This window comes from Lonchura striata, chromosome 5 (genome assembly GCF_046129695.1).
Source record: "Lonchura striata isolate bLonStr1 chromosome 5, bLonStr1.mat, whole genome shotgun sequence".
NCBI classification, from domain to species: domain Eukaryota; kingdom Metazoa; phylum Chordata; class Aves; order Passeriformes; family Estrildidae; genus Lonchura; species Lonchura striata.
The window spans coordinates 47,127,398-47,145,709 of NC_134607.1; the positions used below are offsets into that span (position 1 = coordinate 47,127,398).

The 18,312-nt window shown below is 40.5% G+C and overlaps 1 protein-coding gene across 2 annotated transcripts in view; it reads right to left on the reverse strand.

Annotated features, from left to right (window-relative positions):
- Window positions 1–11,454, reverse strand: part of OSBPL8 (oxysterol binding protein like 8) — an 83,082-nt gene extending 71,628 nt beyond the window's left edge. For both annotated transcript variants that reach the window (XM_021528140.2, XM_021528139.2), the window contains exon 1: window positions 11,321–11,454. The gene's annotated coding sequence lies outside the window, so the exon portion shown is untranslated. The remainder of the gene's footprint in view (window positions 1–11,320) is intronic.
- Between the last annotated feature and the right edge of the window lie 6,858 nt (window positions 11,455–18,312).

Genomic DNA, 18,312 nt, shown 5'->3' on the forward strand with positions numbered 1-18,312 from the left:
TCAGATGCATAATGAATTCCTGTACTTGTAATAAGAGCAAGAAGTAGTCCACAAATTATTATCCAGAACAATTAAGGAACAGAGTTCAGAAAAAAATCCACGTAAGGAAACAAAGAATGAAAAAGCAGGAAGACAGGAAAAGCTACATCTGCAATATATTTGTCAGAGATTCCTACTGGCAAATATTTAATCTATATAGGATGCATAGAAATAATTTCTTCTCTTTTTGAATGAAAGACTACAGGTGGTATTTTGAAGCGTATAGCAACTGAAACAGTACAGCTCCATGTTGACTTTTGCCTTATTCTGTTCATGCCTCAATTTCATCTACACTGCTAATATGGCAATTAATAAGACAGAGGTTATTTCAGTATGTTTACATTAAGAGTCCTGTTCATAAGTAGGTTATATTTACAAAAACAATCAATCACAGAAGAAAGTGACTTAAGCAAAAAAATCCCAGTTTTTGTCATTTCATAAACAAGGATGAAATACAATTAGGTAATTGATGAAATAAACAGCTAAAATGTGTATTAAAGTTCTTTTCTGGTCAATTAGTAACAAAAAATAAATATTTATACTCAATAAATGGTACAACATGCACTCATCGATTTGTTATGCTTGAAACATTGCCACCACCTACCAGGTATTTAATGTTCTTTTTGACATAAATCAAGCTCTGTTTAAGAAGAAGGCAGAAATCAACAATAAGATATAAAAGGAAATTTTTTTTAATGTATTGAAGACAGATATTTATATATATATACACATATGGCTGTTTATAAACCAAAAACAGGGGGAATTCCAAAAGCTTTTTTAATTCAACAAGGTCTGAACACCAAAGTAGCACAACTTGTAACGTGATCTGACAGTAACCAGAGCAGAGGTCTTGTACAAATTTAAAAAGAAAGCAAAGCAAAACCACCAAAAACCACACTCTCTGAGACCAAAGGCCTCATTTCCTTACACCAGTTCTTAGTTGACTTAAAAAGAAAGTATGTTTCCCTGCTCCAAGCTAACAGACAAGCAGAGCAGATGACACTGAAAAACACTGATTATTAAGCTTCAAAGAAAAATATTCTTGTTAGTGCATGGAGATGAATACTGAGTGGTATTTGAAGCACTGACAGTAAGTGGGTATAGTTAATATTTAATTAAAGTAACTGACATGGTACAGATCCATCTGTATACTCAGGTTTATTTTTTGCCAGTTTCTCCTTCACTTTATAGGGCAGCTCATTCCTTGCTGCATTCTACCTTGATTAGAACCTATAAGCTTTCTGCTCAATGGTCCTTTGCCTTAGCAGACCTTTTTTTTTTTTAATCAAAGGAGAAATATTCTTATGAAAGAAGAACATTTATTCTTGTTGATGATTTCAGAATTGTGTCTTAAAAATTCTGCTTATGCTCAGTAACTTTGTGTACTATTTAAATAGATGGAATTGACATTTCTGTAGGGGAAATGCTTTCTGCTTGCCAGCATCACAGGCCTCAAATCCGTGCTTTCCTCTGATGACTTTTTTTCCAAGGCACTTTAATGTAGCTGTTGGCATTAAGGTTTACCCTGACCAATTTCAAGGTAGCACAGGTTTGTAACAGTTAACTACAATCCTGTTTGCAAGCTAGAATCAAGGTACTGGTTTTAAAAACAGCAAGCAGTAAATCTTTATAGGTAGCTTAGTGTGGGGTCCTTAAATCTGTACAAAACAAGATCCAAATGTCAGCTTATTGGCTTATCTGCACAAAGAGTACATTTTAATTACTGAAGAGAAATTACAGAATTGTGATTTCATCAGAGGAAATATATATTGTAACATAAATCTTCCAGCCTCCAAAAGATCATAACAGACAGCCCAGCAAGACCCTTAGTGTTAGAATTGTAACTTTTTATGTATTGTGCAGATTCAATTTAGATTTTGTTTAATGCACTAATTGAAGTAGAGATACCTTCAAAATCTGCAATTCCATCATACAGATAAGCAAACTTGCTTTACTTACCTATACCAAAAACTTCTTTTTTTCCTAAAGGAGTCTGCAAATAAATTGAAGGCCTGCAGGTCACAGCTACCCTGACTGTTGGGTTAGGCTGAAGACCTAGCTGGGAGCCCTGCACTAAGAATTGTCAGCTCACAGTTTACATGAGGTTATCCTCTTTCTAATATTTTGCTAAGACACTCTTACCCATGCAAATATATACATGCACACATGCAAATTATATTCTACAGGTTCAGCAAGTCCTTGCAGCAAAGCAGATTCTACATAGGCCCTGTATCACACCCAGACAGTACACACCACTGTCTAAGTAACACGGGCAAGCATATCACTTAAGGAAAAGGAAAAAAAAGACCCTCCTGCAGCTAGTAGTTCTCCACAGTGTCTGATCTATCTGGAGAGAATATAAGGGTATTGCCATGCCCTCTTCTAAAACTATGATTTCCTGAAAAACAGCTAAAGCCACATTTAGTCAGATGGTGCCTAGAGCTACAAGAAATTGGACAGAAAATTCCCTTCAGCACTTTAAAGGTGATCAAGGCAAAGACAGATGGTAAGTACCCAGTGAAATTGGAACAGATAATGGAGCTGGAACTGCAGATGAAATAGACGGGCCATATCTCACTATCTCGTTGCTGCTGAAAAAGCAGCAATCCCAGATGTCTTTTCCTAAATAAAGCTAACAGAAGGAGGCCCTCACAATCCTACTTACACAGACAAAAATAGAAGAGATGCAAAAAGGCCACCTCAACGTTGGCAAAGCAGCTGCTATTAGGTTAGGAAAGTGATGCAAGTGGTCTTCGCTCACAAAAGATACATTAGTAATGTGCACATGACATCCACCTTTAAGTACATTAGACATCAGTCACCAAAGCATGGCCAGATGTTCAGTCACTCTAAATTAATCCTATCTGCTACTTCAGGTAACAATTTAACAGTATTCCTCAAGCCTCCTCCTTTTCCTCTACTGCATATTCCCATAACTTTAGTGACTTTGCCTGAATTGGAAAAGCATATTATCAGGGACAAAAATCAGAAGCCAATACAGCATTGTAAGGTTCCTGCATAAGAAATGCAAAGAGGAGAGCAGCAGATTTCTTATTCAGGAATCAATCATGATCAGCCACCTAGACAGCTGGAAAATATGCAAGTCTAAAATCTGATATGGAAATTTCTCTTTGCAGATGTTGTCCTTTGGCTGTCCAATATGAGACCTAAATGACTTCTCCTGTTGCAGAGACCTCTCTTTTTGTCTCCCAAAGTAGAAAGCGGGCATTAAAAATATGGAGCATTAAGAGAAGAGAGCATGTTTGCATTATCTTCTGCTGCAGCATAGTCAGTTACTCAACTGTACGGTCATGCTAGCAATATTTAAAATGTTTTGCAAAATTACATTGTCAGGCATACCATACCCAGAATAAATGCTTGGTGGCTGTATACTACACATGACAAATCCACTGAGATGAGTCAAAGTTAAATTTTCCCTCCATTTGGCCCAGGTTTACAGTGCAGACTATTAACCATGTTTAGCTGGTGTACAACATCTCCCCATGCCAATATTGTTCAGGAGAACAAGCTATTAGAAACAATGAATTGACACTGAGCTGATTGCCAATTTGTGGCCCAAGTCTACAGAACTTTTCCTTTGTACTTTTTCCTCCCAATCACACTAGATGTTATTTGACATCTTCAACAAATATTTTTTAAGATTTTTTTGTATTTAACTCTGTATCTAGACAAATCTTGTTTCCTCTAGGCTTGGATTCAACACATTCATAATTATTCAAACAGTCCTTCCTAAAAGGAGCAATAGCTCCTTAGAATGGTCCTTAGTGGCAATATAAGTGCCAATTCCAAATCTCATCATTTTCATCTTGTTAATGTTTCAACTCAGACCCACTCCTCTATTTCTAGAATTGGTATACTAGAACACAGTTAACACTTCCCTTAGGTACCAACCTGATGTCTTTGGCTACTTTATTCCATATTTATGCATGGACTATACATTAATAACATCATCATGTTTCAAGTACTTAAAATATATATTCTTTTTTTAAAGTTACTCTGTCTTCTTTATAAAAAATCCAGTAATCTTGAGTCCAATAGTCCCCAAAAAGTACAGTACAGCAGCTTCCAAGACGTGGAAAAATGACAGCACTAGCATTAGTCATATTAGAGTATTCAACTTCTACCAAAAAAAATTAAATTATACATCCACCTATTTGAGGAAAAAGAGCACTTGGGTGACTTCACATGTACTCTTCACCTGAAAATGACCAAGGCCTGAAACAAAGCAATTCTGGGGATTCACACCATCTCCACCCAGCACCACTCCTACAATTTACATCTAATTTAGCTCCTAGCTGTAACTCTATGGAGCCAGCATTCAGTACAGCACACAAATGCAGTTTCATGTTCAGCAGCCATGGTGTAGGTGGCAAGGAAAGGCATGACCGACATGTTCTACACAGGAAGCACAAAGATTATCTGTGCCTATCTACAAAGCAGGAGATGCACCAATAGTAAATTGCATAAGAACAAATAAATACCTCCATCAAGAAGATGAGCTCATTTCCATATGAAGTGGAAAATTCCATACTGAACGCCCCTACATGTGAGGGTGTGGATGAGGGAGAAGAAAAAGCTAAGTGGTTCACTTTTAAAAGTCAGGACCAGTTAACATAGACTGTTATATGCATTGCTATAGTATCTCTGTTTAGACCAAAACATTTTCCTTGCATAATGTAATTAATTGCACTACTCTAAATGGAGATCTAAACTAGCTCAGTTCCGTTCAGAGACAAAAATAAACTTTTCTTGTGATTGCCTTCCACTGGAAAAAGTACTGAAAGAAATATCACAAGAGCTCTGATTACATCTAAAGCCTTCTAACAGAGCTCTTATGAGACAAAGGTAAAGTCATGCAAGGAAAGAGACTGGTGACCTTCTACAGCCATGTTAAATATTTGTTTTCATATTTGTTATGTATTTCGTTTCAAACTGAAACTCTAGCATGTTTCAGTCCTTCTTTTAGACTAGTCTCCAGTGAGGAACAATAGGAAACCTACTCTCCTGGTACAGTATGGTGCTGCTGTATGTGAGTCCCAGAGCTGACAAACAACAAACTGCAGTTTATGCAGACCCACTGCTTCAATGCCTAAACAATATTCTAACTATCTCTTCCACGCTAAAGAACAATATTTGACTAACACAGCACAAAGCTTCACAAGCTGTGCCAAAGCCTCCAGTACAAATAAACTGCTTCCTCTTCTGGCAGCACCAGCATCCCACAACACAAAGAATAAACCTCCTACCCTGCTCCTCTCCACCACCTGTCCCCACATACATTGCAGGTCTCTTGGGCAGCCACCTCTGAGACACAACTGGAAGGAACAGCTTGCACACAGAGTGGCAAACTTGGGATTTTATTCTGAAAGCTTCATGTGGCTGTGAACAGTATTTTTCCCTAACTCCAGTCATACACTCTGCAGTATTTTCATGCCCTTCAGAAAAAAACCACAGTATAGCCTGCTTTAAAGAAAAACAGTGATACATAAGCAGCTATTTACATCAGAACTAAATATCCAAGAATAAATAAAAAATATGCTATTTAGTACTGAAAAGAGTTTATATCCATCACCATGTATCCACATACCAAGTGATCTTTTTCTGCCACACAGCAACCAGACCAGGGAAAACTGCTGTTTGGAGTTTCCCAATTCAGTGCCGTTTAAGTATCTATTCACATATTTACAGCATTAACACAATAATTTTTAAAATCTGCAAAGATTGCAAGACCATAAAATATGAATATATTAACTAAAAAATTAGGTCAATGCAATATTGAAGCAAATGCCACCCATCTTTTACCTAAAAAAGTATTCACTTTGCCCATAAAGGTCTCTTTTTACTAAATTTCTTAAAAGTAATTAGAAAAAAATCCACATGAAATTTCAAGCAAATCAACTTGCTGTGTACCTGGCCAAGTGTTTCATGAATCTTAATACATCACATTTCACCTTTATTCTAAAGGTGGGAATCTTATAATTCATGAACTTGACACCAGCTAAAATCTATAACTTACTCTCATAAATCTTCTATCAACAATATGGCTCTCTTTTTAAGTATCACCATCCTGTTGTAAGTAATAAATTGTCTTAAGTCTACAAGTCATCTGCAACAAATAAAACATCTAAAGAACATTTTTGAGGAAAATTACGCCAATCACTGAGACAGTGGCCCTCTTATGTAGTTAGAAAAAGACCTATTGTACATGAGACAAAGCCAGGTTTGCAATGATGCTTCTGCTAGTTGAAGAGTCACTTAAACCACTCGTGGGTTTAATTAATTACTCTGAGGTGGAATGAGAGGTGAAAAGTACCCTTTAATTTATTAAGCCTTGGGAATGTGTAGGAATAGATAAATAATACCCAAGCCACAGTCAAAGACCCAACTCTGTTTATTACACCACCTGTTTAAAGACTATCAGCTTTAAACATGTGAATTCTAAAAAATCCCATTTACTTTCTCATGTGTAATTCCTTAAATAGCTAAAACTGTCAACCAAAAAAGTCTCCCTACAACACACATTACCCTAAGTTAAACAAGAATACTCAATAATTTTTTTTTTCACATGTTTAAATGACCAGTATCATACCTGCACTTCCAAGTCCAAGACTATTCAAAAGAAACTCACTGGTCTTTTGAAAGAACCTTCAAAATACTATGGCTTCCATTTGCAGGCAAGAAAAAGATAACTCTGGAAGGAAACATGCTGGTTTTCCTTATCTTAACTGAATAGTCATATTAACAGCTTCTGCAGTGCTGCAACACAGACTGGGTGACAGGATTAAAGCACTGGCAAACAGCTGAACATACAGATAGCATATGATTGCATCAAGCTTAGATGCAATGAGAACTCTTTCAAATGGATGAATGAACGGTTAAATGGAAAAAAAAAAAGATCAGATACACACATTCCCATATGGTGTCAAAGTCACTGTAACCTTAAGAACTTCTTGAGAGACAGATGTAGCATTTTCAGTAGATGAATGATAAATGCTGTACCTTGCACTGAGGGAACAAGTTAAGATAAAACCTCACATCCACAATTAAAGAGTGTGAAGAAAATGAGGTTTATTTATTCCTCTCCTAACACAAGAAGTCCAAACTATTTCCTCAAAGTGAAAATCTTACTTCCCAAATGCCTCCTACCATCTGTCAAACAGTTTTAGCTGTTCTCAAGAAGCTTCTTATGCTACTATACATGTTACATCTGCAACAGATTTCCTACTTGTAGAGTACAGATGGGATTAAACACTGTTTTATAACAAATATAGCAAAATACTGCTCCAGATTTCAACTGTGTACCATCCAGAACCAGTTACTCTGAATAAAACACTTTTAATATATCTGCTATTAATCAGTGGCCTATTATGAGCGCTGTTTCCCAAACTTCACTTGCTGCATCTATAGAGTTCAACACTCTATATAGGACTTGCTTTTAAAAGCCAATGCCAGCCCTCACAACATCCAAGCTCCACCATGGTCTGAAATTACCAAAATGAGACAAATCACCAGAAAAGCATGCAATTTGCTGTTCCCAAAAGCTGGACAAGCATAGGTTTTAAGACAAAGCTACACAGAGCTGCTTCTACTGCATCTAAATTGATGGGAGTTTCTTAGGCAGAGAATTTACCTCCTTCATCATAAGCTAATTTATAAAATCATACCCAAAGCAATGCAGATTCTTTAAGTCTAGGATCCAAATTAGTCCACAAGGCAGCAACAACAAATCTCCTCTACTAGTTATCAATACCATTAAGTATTTTTTCTTCATGAGTCCAACACCATGAACTCATTTTTTCTAGTTTTCAGTTACTAGACCTTCTAGCACTTCGAAAACCTGTGCAAGTCACACTTGTCTCAATATTTGTTCACACATTCTCAAGAGAAGCAAGAGCCTTACAAAGCCCTTCATGTTGCTCCAGCTTTAAACTCAGAGCATGATTCTCCACTTTGTATTAGTGGGAGAGGTGTAGGCATCAGATAAAAGGAAGGGAACTATTTACCAGAAGCTAAACACAGAGGATATCAAATTTACCCAAAAGACAAGAGAACAGCAAAAGAATCACTCAAGTAAAATTCAGAGACAGTCCTCTAAAATGAATCAGAGATGTTGGGAAAAACATTTTCTTGTCCCTGTCCGGTTTTTTGTTGGGCTGGATTTTTTCATACAAAACAAATTACCAAGACTGTACCCATAATTTCTTCTGTCTTAAGATTTACTTCTGAACTATATTACCATCAACCACCTGTTCTAATAGAAGATGATTATAACTGCTGTCTAACAAACCAGAAAATATTAACTAATTCAACATCATTGACCCCAACAGAATACTGAGAGGGGAGAAAAAGAAAACTAAATAGTAAAAGCAGTTCATGCAGGAAATCATCTAAAGAATCATTTCACACTTAAAAGCAGTATTTTTAACTTCCACACCAATTCACCAAAACAGCCTAGGCAACAAACTACACTGCTTCACCCTTCCTGTGAAAACAGTGACTATACAAACACCTCCCTCAAAACGCATTCTGCTACTGCTCCTCTGTTTCCCAACTGTACATGTGCTGTAGAAGGAAGATCTTCATTAACAGCATAGTCTATTATGAAACACAATTTACCTGACCAAGATGTTCACATTTCAGTTCAAAGAAGAGGATCAGTAACATCTGTGTTTATACTACATTGCACAGATTGGAGAAAAACCCATGCTTGTTGGGAGTAAGACTATGCTGTTTTCTACAGCTATCACTATTTCTTCACTGAAGGTCTTTTTTTTTTTGTTTCCCTCACAAGTAATGTAGAGTTTGATGCATGTTCATGAAAAAGTTAACAGAACTAAAACAAACCACATTGCTTGGCCCATTAAGAAGTTTTAAGTATACAACATTATGTAAATTCTCAAACAAATTTATTTTCTGTTCTGAAGCAGAAGACCAAGAGACTAAGAGATAAGTTATCTGACAGACAGCCTAAAGCAAGAGGAATTACACAGCACAGGAAGGGAGAAGGGAGAAAAGGCCCTTGGAAAACTCTCTTGCATGCTTCAGGAAACAGAATAAGTGGGAAATGCAGTGGGGAAGCAGGTGGCAAAGCAGTAATCAGTGAAGAGATGAAAGCCTAATAACTGACTCAATACAGTTCATTAAAACTTGGCTGAGTGTTCTATGCAAAGATTTACTGGACAGAGAGGAGGCTGGAACACAACTTCACAGAATACAAAGTATGCATAGTTTCTTTACTAGGCAGTTGCACAACCATTTATTTGAAAGTTTAACAGCAGACAAGAGGAAAGAAAATGGGTACATGCTGCATTGCCTCAGACCCTTCTCAATCACTTCAATTTAAGAAAAGGCAATCTAAAAATGAGCCATCTTCAATAAATTTCCCTTCTCCCAAAATTATCTTCCTTTCATTTCTGCATCTTATTTCTCTTTGGAGCAAAACCTGAGATAATGCATTGTTAAAAAAAACAGGACCACTGAAGTCTTTCTGTCCCAGTTCAGTTCCTCATAAAAAGTGTACGAGTCCAACATTCTTTCCTGCAACATCAGAAAATTCCTCCTTCTATTGTAAAAGTTAACAAACATCAACAGAGTTTGAGGTACTCTGGGGGTTTATACATGCAGCAGAGATATGAACTGGATAGACCTTTACTAAAAAGTAATTTTTGAACTAATTTGACAAAGTAGCGTGTTTAAAAGGAGTTCTTTCCCTGACCCATGATTAAAGTAGAAAAAGGATTATGCATTGCTAGGCCTAAGCTACATCAGCCTCAAAATATTAGGTTTATTTACAATATGATTTTTAGAGTATTTTCCAAACTAAATGATTCTAAGATCTTTGCAACTCCACAATAAAAAAAAAAAAAAAGGAAAGAAAGAAAAAAAAGAGTCAAAGGATCCACAAGTGATCACAATCACACATCTCTTTTTCCCTCAACTAGTCTCAATTCTGAAGTAGACACATCAAACCAGCATCTGGAAAGGAGGGCTCTACAGCCAAGTTTTGGAAAGTTGTATAATCATAAAACAAATTACTTCAAAGCTCAGGAGTTTTGACTAAAAACTAGTACTAGGCTAAAACAACAAATTACCTCAGAAGTTTGCAGGGAATTCGAAAACAAAACAGCACACAGAAAATTTCACCAGTCCATTCTACAGTTACTTGATAGCCAACAAAGCTATGTTCTCTTCTCATCTTTTCTGCATCATTGAAAACCAGAACTGCATCATCTCTAAACGCTCACTCAACAGACCTGACAAAGACAAGTGGGAAGCACTGCTCTCTGCACAGCTCTGTTGCTGGCCATTATGCTCACTGTAGACTAACAACTCGGTACTAACTCCTGTCTTTTCCGAACTTCAAAACTGAGGCTGATAATTAATGAGCATTAGCAGGGTCCCGATTGCATTAACACTTAACAGATCAAATAGATTTGTATTCCCTATGATGAAGTTAAAATAAATGAAGTTATGAAAGCCGCCAGATGAAAATCAACTCCTTTTAAAAGGTATCCAGATCTTTCAATCCCAAGAACTCTGTTCTGGACAGTGGCAACACAAAACACATTAGAAGCATCTTCAGTGACACACTGAATTGATGGCTTTCCTCCAATCAGGGGAATTCTACAGCGCACTGATACAACGCACAACTTGTGAACACCACTATTTCAAGCAACCCTGTGAACCTCATCGGAACGATCTGCTCGTTCGCTGAGCAAAACGCCCCTGGAGCCCAGGCTCTTTAGGAAGCGAGCCATTCGCAAGGCCTGCTAACAGTGATGCAGAAGCGCGGCCGGCAGCACACGGGACGGGGGACAGTAGCCAGGTTTCGCTCCCCAGGGCACGGCTACAGCGCACGCTTATTTTCCCAGTGCGAGGGGAAGCGGGTTACCGGCAGCCACATTCTAACTGCATTGAACGCCGCCGGTTTCAACGGCGGCCGGCGGGCGGGCCCGGGCTGCGCGCACCGCACTGGCAGCAGCCGGCCCGCGGCCGCGAGCCCCGGCCGCGGCGCCCGGCTCCGCGGGACCGTGCTGCGGCCCGGCGCCGCACCGAGCAGCCGCTCGGCCGGCGCCCGGCAACACTCACCGGCCCCGGCGCTCCCGGAGACCCCCGGGGGCTCCCGGCAGCCCCGTCCCGCCCGGCAGCCGGGGGAAGGCGGCACGCACGGCAGCGCGGCCCCGGCGGCACCGCGGCACACGCGTCCCGCCCGCAGCCGCGGTCGCTTTGGCGCTGCCCCCGGAGCCGCCGCTGCCCTCACCTCTGCCCGCAGCAGGTCCGGCGGGAGGCGCGGAGCGGCGCCCGGCCGGTGCAGGGGAGGGGGCGGCGGCCGGGACCCCTCCCCTGCCGTCCCGGGCTGCGCTCCCGCTGCCGCGCTCCCGCTGCTGCCGCCGCGGCCCCGCCCGGTCGCCGCCTGATCCGCTCATCCGCCGCGGCGGGGGCGCGCGCGCAGGCGCGGGCGGCGGCGGCCCCGCCCCGCGGAGCTGCGCGCGGTGAGGGCGGCGGCTGCCCCGGGAGGAATCCCGGCCCTGCCGCCGCCGGCCGCGCAGAATGCGGCAGAAGCACGGGCTCGGGTGGCGCGCCGGCGCTGTGACATCGCCCAGCCTGGTGTTACGGGATAACCTAGGCAGCGGAAAAGTAGTAACAGTGGGAATAAAATGAGGTCTGAAGCATGCCCGAAAAACTGCAAGACGTGGTCTCAGATTAGCGTCACAACAGGAACCCCTCACTGCTTTTTTTTTTTTTAAGTCGCCTCAAAATGTGACTTCTCAGAATCACTGAATCAATTAGGTTGGAAAAGACCTCTGAGATCATCGAATCCAACTTATGAGCCAACACCACCATGTCAATTAGACCATGGCTCTGAGTGCCACATCCAGTCTTTTCTCAAAACACCTCCACGGGTGGACGGTGGCTCCACCACCTCCCTGGCCAGCCCATTCCCATGTCTAATCACCCTTTCTATGAAGAAATTCTTCCTAATGTCCAAATTAAATCTTTCCTGCTGCAGCTTAAGGCTATGTCCTTTTGTCTTGTTGCTGGCTCCCTGGGAGGAGAGACTGACCCTCACCTGGCTACATCCTCCTCTCAGGGAGTTGGAGACAGCAGCAACGTTACCCCTGAACCTCCTCTTCTCCTAGGACTTTTAAAGATGTCCTCAGTAATAAAACCACCATGAGCAACTTACACATATTACTCTATTTTAAGTAGCATCAGGACGTACCTTACATTGTTATCACCTGCCAGTTGACAGTGCTGAAACAGTTGCTAAATGCAGAGCATCTTCACTGACTTTAAGGGAAAGTACTGTCAGTGCATTCAGAAGATATCTGGCACCTTCAGCACTGACTCGCAACGAGTGATGCAGAAAAGTTGACACAGGATTAATGTTTCCAATTCCAGAAATAAGTCTTTTGCTCCATCCAATTTTCATAAAATCATCGGCTGTATCTCAATTATGCAGCAGTGTGACTAGGAGTCCATTATCTTGGGCTAATGTTCCACTCACAATCTTTTCATTCTGTTCCTTGGAATCAGAGTTAATTAAAAGGCTGACTATTCTTTTCTCAGTACTCATTAATGCTTCTGTAGAAAGATGTGTATATATTCCTGCCTGTGGAAGATTGCTTTGTCTTCTCAGCAATGAGGTATAAAATGTTGAATAATACAGAGAACATATCTAATGATGAAAACAAAATTGAAGTTTCTTTGTACAAAGCTTTTTATGATTAAACAATACTTCTTTCCAAAGGAGGGCTCTGGAATTAAATAGTTCACTCTGACAAGAGCCACTCACCCAGCCTTCCATACTGTGGAGCTTTAATTCACAAGGGTGGTTGCAGTCTACAGAATAGACTGAGTCTAGCTTTGGGAAGCAGTCCTGCACATGTGTGCAATTCATGACTCATCTGTGTCTTGCCTTGTGACAGAGCAATGCTTTAAAAGCTATTTTCAAGGATACCACATATCATACTTTAGCACTTCAAGAGCTCCACAAAAAACATGGAGTTCTTCAAGTCAGGCTAAACATCCGTGAAAGGGTCACAGTTTCAGATATAAAAAGTACATTGTCAGGTTGTTGTGCAACTGTGTGAGTATGCCAGGTGAATCCACACTATGCTTTTTGCTTCTTCTGGAGGGCACTGGTAAACCCTTGTTACTTATTCCTCAGAGTGCTTTCCTAGCTTTATAGAGTTCTTGTATTCTTGTCTGAGACGGAAGTGGGAGGCTGGCAGTGCACCAGAGTAGCAAGAGTTTATGCAGAACTCAGGCTTCTCCTCACAGGGCTTACACTGATTCATAGGCATGCTGATGCTTTCATGGGTTGCACAATGCTGGATTATGCCTCAGATATTTTTAATTAAAATATCTCTTACAGGGAAAATGGGGGTGAAATGCCCTTCAAGTATCACAGCTTCAGATCTGAGGACACAGAGAATTGATGAATAGTGGGAGTTTGCACCTTACTCCTTGGGACTGTCAGGTGGAGAAAATACTTAACTACCACCACAAATGCAGAGCATCATAGATGGTTTGGGTTAGAAGGTCATCTAGTCCAAACTCCCTGCCAAGTGCAGGGATCTTCCACCTAGACCAGGTTGTTCTCAGCCCCATCCAACATGGTCTTGAATGCTTACATGAACGAGACATCAGCCACCTCTCTCGACAACCTGCTCCAATCCTTTACCACCCCTCACTGTAAAGGATTTCTTCTTTATATCTAGTCTGATTCTGCCCTCATTCAGTTTAAATCCATCCTCCCTTATCCTACCACTACACACTCTTGTAAAAATTCTTTTCCCTGCTTTCTTGTTGGTCCCCTTTAGGTACTGGGAGATGCCATAAGGTCTCCTGAACCTTCTGCATGCTGAACAGCCTCAGCTCTTACAGCCCTGTAGGAGATGTACTCCACACCTCTTATCCTCTTCATGGCCTTCCTCTGGACTTTTTTCAGCAGGCCTAGATCCTTCTTATGCTGCAGATCCTGGAGCTGGATGCTCTGGACTAGGGAAAGCATTTGCCTGCACTGTGTACATCTGTGACCAGGAGTAAACAAACAGGAAGCCCACAGCTAGCAGAATGAAAGAATTATCTATTTTTTTCCTGTAGAAGCACCAGAACTACTGATCTTGTTAATATGGGGTCAGAAAAAGGATGTGAAAACTGCTCCATGAAAGGGGAGAAGCTTTTAATTAGGGCATATTTCCAACCCATTTAAAATAGCAGGGATTTAAGTAACTTAAAGGAGAATCTAGTGTTTGAGATTGTCAGGGAATGTTCCCTTAAGGACAGGACTGTTCCTTAAGAGAAAGATGAGTGGGGAACCAAAATTGGTAACATACCTGTCAGGGCAGGTACCTCGCCATCCAAGACCCACTCTCACATTCAGCTGAGCCAGACAGACCTAGAGACAGCCACAGTCAGCCAGAAGTCCAGATCATAAGGCAACATCACAAAGGAGAAATGCAAAGTGAAGCCAGGAGCAAAACCCCTTTGTTGTGTTTAGGATGAGGTCCAGCAAACACCAAGGCAACAAGACCAGGCTGACATCAAGCCAGGCCATAGGCTGAAGCCTGAATCCAGACTTCCTATCTCACAGATTTAATACTCTTCTAACACAGCTCAAGTAAAGACCAAGGGCCCAGGGCTGTGCTTAAATAGAGCTCTTGGGTCTATGGGTATAAGTAGAAGCTGCAGATGAGGCTGCTTAGAGCCATTAAGGCTTATTAGTGCACCCAGGACCACAAAGAGTTCATCTAGTCCCTTTATTCCTTAAAGGATAAAATCTGCAATAATACATTGAAGCAAGCTTTTCACTTCAGCTATCCACAGCTGCTCCTTTCTGACTCAACTCTTGCAAAAGGAGGGGTGAAATGGTAACAGAAGAACTGCGTGCTAGACATGAAGCTGAGCCACAGGAACAACTTCCACCTGGAGTGTGGGAGCTTCTGGCAGTGCTGCCACCTCCAGGTTCGTTCCCAAGTGCATCTGTTCTCAAAAAACAAGATAAAATACTTCAGACTTGAAGGTGAACAACAAAAAGGCAGAGTGTTTTGTTTTGTGGTTGTGCATATCCTTGATTATGATATGCACATGATTAGGGCTGGTAGATGCTATGGGAACACAAAGAAGCTCTGTTCAAAAAGAAGATAAGAAAATTTGCATTATTCTTAGATAACCTGCTTGAAGAGTAGCTAGGGGATACTCATTGTAATCCTGCTGGGTGGTGTCTTATTATCTAGTGTTAATAGACACCACATGAGGCTTTACTGGTAAAGGAAAACAAAGATTAAAAGCAACAGCAGAGTCTGAAGTAAAGTGAGAATTCTGCAGTCCTGGCAAGGGAAACTTCTGCACACATTCATTTTATTTTTTGGTTTTTCTGAAGTGGGTAGTAGTAGTTTCTTGCTACATCTACAGGTGTAGAGAACTCTGACAACATCGGGGAAAATTAACAAAACCAGATAAAAAGCCCTAGAAGTACTGTATTAAAATATTAAGAGGAAAAACACTGCAGTTTTGTGTTTTCAGGGAAGCTGTCTTCCTTGCTCTTCCTGGAAGTTTCAGCTTCCAACATCTGTCAAAGAGAACAGAGGCTTTAGTTCTCAGCTTAAAAAAAATCCTTTTTAGTTAAAATTAAAATTAGGACCTTCGTTCTAATTAACAAAACTTGGTTTTAATTAAAATACAGCAGGAGTTTGGCAGAGAAGCAAAAAGCTTCATGGGTAAATGCTCACTTAGAGTGGTTTTAGCCCGCTCTGTTGGAAAGAAGCTCCATTTTGGGTCCTTCCTTTGTGGGGAGCCTTAGTGCTGCTGACAGAGCCATCAGCTCTGTGGCCTCACTGCATAGCTTTGTGTTTTGGAGCAATTATCTGCATTCTGACATTAGTGAAATTAGAATTTTAATTAAAATTAGAAAGGACTATTATTGGTTGGTAAGTACATTGTAAGTGGTAGGAAGCAATGTTTACTAGTAGCCTTTTTATCATTGAGTTTGGCAATGCACAGTTGGTTTAGAACAAATGTTTTGAAGCTTTAAAACCACTGACATTGCTAATGATTTGAGTCTCTAATTTGAAGTCAGCACACTTATGCTAATTAAAAATTAGATTAAAATATTTCCACTTTGATTTTAAAAGCTGTGTGGGAGGTATCTGAAGTATTTATTTTTTACAGTGCAGTAATTCTCACTGTCTTCAATTTTTTCACAGTTATGAATGCCATCCTTAGGAAATCACTTCTGCTGCAGTAATCCATCCTTTACCCCAGTCATTCATGGGGCTAACATAAAAGAAGTCAAACTTAGATTTCCACTGTTAGATCACATTTTTATTTTATTAGATGCAGAACTACTCATTCTGTCACAGACCTTGGCACAGCAGAATGTTCCTCCTTCCTTTAAGATCTAAGCTTGTCTCTATGAGATATGTCAGTCCTGATTTTCTGCATTATATTTAGTTATTTAGGACATTGTGTTACAAGATTTTTAATTCAACTCAGGCATTTTTCAAGTCCCCGCATATTTTTATTCTTTTGAATCACCAGTTCAAGTATTCTTAACCCTGATCTGGTTTGTCATTTCTGCAGTTTTCAGTATGCTCTTGTCTGACAAGTCCTCTTTAAATATCTGCTTTATCAGCTCCTCTTCTGTCTTGGAGAAGCTCCTTCCCCCCATGTGTCTGTTTTTAGCCTCCAACTTTAATGTAGAGAACTTCACATTTCTCCTGTACAGTGAGCTGAGCTTGACAGGATTATATTTAGCTGTATCAGTAGGATTTTAATCCAGTAATCCTGTTGAGAGGAGTTCTTCCAGCAAGGAGACCTAATGCACCTGTTTCACCTGCCACTTAGCTTACACACCTTTGCAGTAAGTTTTCTCAGAACTCTTTGTATTAGATTTGGTATTGTGAAGAAATAGAAAACAGCAATGCATCAACTCTCGCACTAAATGGTAAATAGGAAGGACGTAAAACGTGGTATGGGATTTCAGTTCTTTCTGCCTGCTGCTGGGAAGCAGTGAATGGATTCCTTATTTTGCTTTGCTTATGTGCATGGCTTTTGTTTTCCCTTTTAAAATCTCTTTATCTCCACCCACAAGTTTTCTCATTTTTACCTTTTGGATTCTCTCCCATGCCACGGGGGAGGGGGGATGTGACGTGTAGAGTGAGCAGTTTCATGGGGCCAAGATGCTAGCTGGGGATAACCTGTTGGCACAATTCCTTTACAACATGCAAATTCTTTTAGGAAGGAAGGAAGACATTCACATAAGAATGTGTGATCAGTAAGATCAGTATGCTCCAGGCTAAACCTTCTGCACCAGAATTTCTTGCTGATATGTTGTGTTTTCCTCAGTTACAGAATGGAATAAATATACATGAAGTAATAAACCTGTCTTTCAAAAGGACAGAGCCTACCAGGGGTGGGAGGAAGGGACCTCCATAGCTGTGAGGCTTCTTTCTGTTCCCTTGTCAAGTCAGTGGGCAATATCCACTGGTCCCTTCATTACAGGCTTTCTATCAAGGCTCTCTTCTGTTTCCTTTTGAGAGTGATAGTGTTCCCTGGGATGATTCTTGCACCCTTGTTTTTTTTTTACAACTCTCTTCTATATCAGATGCAATGCCATTCTATTGGAATGGAATTGGAAAAATAAAGTTAATTTAATTCAGGGTGAGTCCAGGCCCTCCCTTTTCTCAGACTTATTTTGGATTTCTGACTATGCAAGTTCATTCATCTGGACCACAACATGTACAAATATGCTCCCTGTGACTAGCTGTTAAGATTGATGCCTCAGTTGAAGCAGCAACTGCAATTGGTCCTTAGCAGATGCTGTGTCTCTGTAAACCTCCCTCCTGACCCTTGACTGCCAGCTTGATTCATACCCTTAATGTATGTAGGTTTTGTCTTTAATGCATAGTCCTCAAAACACATTCTATTTCCAGGCCTCATTTTATCCTTAAGCAGTGTTGGTCACGTCTCAGTTCCTTCATTTTTTTGGCAGATAGCTATGTTCAGCTAGCTTGTAAATGCTTGGTCCCCAGTACATCATTACTGAAAACAAAACATGTATTCATCATTCAGGGTAGTTAAATAGTCAGTGCTTGAGGGATTTTGTCAAAGAAAGTGTACTGTCACATTTGATTTCCTCTCACAGACAAACATTAATTCAGTAAATTCAGATGTCTGTAAAACACAGACATCTCTCAGAGTCTTGTTTGGATTTTATTTAGCAGTAGGGCAATTGAATCAAGACTC